Raw genomic sequence first — 3,442 nt, 5'->3', positions numbered from 1 at the left:
TTATTTCCTTCCTTCTGCTGACTTTAGGTTTTGTTTGTTCTTCTTTTTCTAATTCTTTTAGGTGGTAGGTTAGGTCGTTTGAGATTTTTCTTGTTTCTTGAGGAAGGGTTGTATCACTATGAACTTCCCTCTAAGAAATGCTTTTGCTGCATCCCATAGATTTTGTATGGTTGTGTTTTCATTGTCACTTGTCTCGAGGTATTTTAAATTTTCCTTTGATTTCCTCATTGACCCTTTTTTTTTTTTTAATAGCATGTTGTTTAGTTTCCATGTAATCGTTTTTGTCTCTTTTCTTTTTCTGAGGTTGATCTGTAGTTTCATCCCATTGCGGTCAGAAAAGATGCTTGAAATAATTTCTGTATTCTTAAATTCATCAAGATTTGTTTTGTGCCCTAGTATATGGTCAGTCCTAGAGAATGTTCCATGTGCAGTTGAAAATAATGTATATTCTGGTTTGGGGGGGGGATGTAATGTCCTGAAAATATCAATTAAGTCTGACTGTTCTATTGTATCATTTAGGATCTCTGTTGCCTTATCGATTCTCTGTCTGGAAGATCTGTCCATTGATGTAAGTGTGGTGTTAGTCTCCTACTACTATTGTATTCCTGTCAATTGCTCCCTTTATGTCTGTTAGTATTTATGTATTTGGGTGCTCCTATGTTAGGTGCATATATGTTGACGAGTGTAAAATTCTCTTCTTGTATTGCTCCTTTTGTCATTATATAGTGTCCTTTATCTTTCTTTATGGCCTTTGTTTTAAAGTCTGTTTTGTCTGATATGAGTATTGTGATCCCCACTTTCTTGTCATTTCTGTTTGCAGGAGGTATCTTTTATCCACTCCCACACTTTCAGTCTGTGTGTGTCCCTTACCCTAAAGTGGGTCTCTTGTAGACAGCATATTGTAGGCTCTTGTTTTATTATCCAATGTGCCACTCTCTGTCTCTTGATTGAAGCATTTAGCCCATTGACATTTAAGCTAATTATTGATAAATATGTATTTATTTATTGGCATTTCAGCCTTGTTTTCCAGTTGATTCTGTGTTTCTTTTTTGTTCCTTTTTCTTTTTCTCCTTTTGTGGTTTGATGTGTTCCTTTTATATTATGCTTGTGTTCTCTTCTTTTTGGTGTTTGCGAATCTATTATATGTTTTTGATTTGTGGTTACCCTGTTTTTCAAGTAAAATTGAAAAGTTGTTTACAACTTTGTTGAAAAGTTGTTTACAACTTTCAAGGAAGTTAACCACTTCCTGTATCTGCTTGCTTTAGATGATAGTCATATAGGTTCAATCTATAGTCATATAGGTTCAATCACATTCTAAAAAAAAAAAAAAATCTACGTTTTCTTACTCTCCGCCTCATTTTGTGATTTTGATGTCCTCCTTTACATCTTCATGTTTATCCTTTTGCTGTTCATTGTGCTTATCATTGCTTTCATAAGAATTTTTTTTCCTTTTAATCTGTATACTGGCTTATATAAGTGATTTACTTTCCAATTGTGATTTCCTCTTTCCTATGGCTTCTTGCTTCTTTTATATTTAGAGAAGACCTTCCAATATTTCCTTTAGGGTAGGTTTAGTATTGCTGTATTCTTTTAGTTTTTGCTTGTCTGAGAAATTCTTTCTCCTTCTATTCTAAATAATAATCTTGCTGGGTAGAGTTTCCTAGGTTGCAGATTTTTCCCTTAGGACTTTGAACATATTTTGCATCTCCCTCCTGGCCTGCAGCATTTCTGTAGAGAAATCAGCTGATAGCCTTATGGGGGTTCCCTGGTAATTAACTCTTTCTCTTGCTGCCTTCAGAATCCTCTTTAACTTTTGCCATTTTAATTATATGATGTCTTGGTGTAGGTCTGTAGTGTTCATCTTTTTTGGGACCCTCTGTGCTTCCTGTATCTGGATATGTTTCCTTCTTTAGGTTTGGGAAGTTTTCAGCCATAATTTCTTCAAATACATTTTCAATCCCCTTTTCTCTTTCTTCTCCTTCTGGAAGCCTTATTATGTGTAGATTGGCACACTTTATATTATCCCATAAGTAAGTCTCTTAGATTGCTTTCTTTTTTTTTTTTTTTTCATTTGGCTTTCTGTCTGCTGTCCTGGTTGGGTTATTTCCACTATTCTATCTTCCAGATCACTTATTTGTTCTTCTGCATTATTCATTCTTCTGTTCACTGCCTTGAGCTCAGCTTTCATCTCAGCAAATGAGGTTTCTAATTTTTCTTGGCTACTCCTTCTAGTTTTTTACAGTAATCTGCATTTCTGTCAATAGCCTTTCTTAATTCCTTCAGTATTTTCATTATCTCCTTTTTGAACTTGGTGTCTATTAGACTCCATTTCATTGTTTTTCAGGGGTGTTCTCTTGATCTTTTAACTGGAAGTGGTTCCTGTGCTGCTTCATTTTACTTATATTTCTCTTGCTCTATGAGTTTAGGAGAAACAATTATCTACTGTGGTCTTGGAGGGCTATTTTTATGTGGGAGCATCTCGGCGCCAGGGCTGCTTTTAGTGTGGGTACCTGTTGCCTTTTTCCTCAGCGTGTTATGTTACCACCTTGATAGGGGTGTGACTGGTGTTGTGACCAGAGCCTGCACCGGATGTTAACCAGGACCTCCTATTTGCTCTGTGACTGTCGCAGCCCTGTCAGGGGTGGGGCCTGCTTCCTAGCTGCTGGAGTAGAAGCCCCAGCCCATTTCTGAGCTGCGTTTCTGAGATGTGGTGCAAGGTAGGAGGAATTGGGGCACTCCCACTGGGAGAGGATGAGGACTCCTCCACTGGAGCTGTCCACCTGTGACTGTGCTCTGTGGTGCCACCTGTCACCCGTTGTGCAGGCTCACAAGGTACACTGTTGTTGGCACTGCCCTCAGCCCCGCCTACACCGTGGGGTACTTTCCCACTGTTAATACTTATCCACTGTTAAGCTTCTATACTATTTTATTATAATATAGTGTTTAGACCAACATAGGTGAATCTTATACCCCAATTTCATTTTGTTTAAATTTATATATCATAATTCACCTAATCTACAGCATCTATTTTTTTCCCCACATATTCATGTCATTGGTGTCAGGATGGATTCACATAATTTGGCAGGTTTTTCCTTAGTGGTATGTAAATTATGGGGATGTCTTATCATTAGTGGTGTCTGATATTTGATGAACTAGGGCACTTGTAGGGAATTATACGTCCAGGTATTTTTCCCCTGCATCACTTTTTGAATCTATAGCCTGTTAGGTCTTTCTCTACTGCTCTGCCACTCATCACACTGCAGCCATGTGGCTCCTTCAGGTCTCAGCTTAAATGTCACTCCCTTTCAGAAGCCTGTTGACCACCCAATTGAAATCAGCTCTATGGCCCAGAAACATTTCCTATCCTATTACCCAGTTTTATGATCATCAAGGCACTTGCTGTGATATTTTCAATTATTTGTCTCTTTCCTCACTAAAGCAT

The sequence above is a fragment of the Balaenoptera acutorostrata genome, chromosome 8 (genome assembly GCF_949987535.1).
Source record: "Balaenoptera acutorostrata chromosome 8, mBalAcu1.1, whole genome shotgun sequence".
In the NCBI taxonomy this organism is placed as follows: Eukaryota; Metazoa; Chordata; class Mammalia; order Artiodactyla; family Balaenopteridae; genus Balaenoptera; species Balaenoptera acutorostrata.
This window is presented reverse-complemented; position numbering follows the sequence as displayed.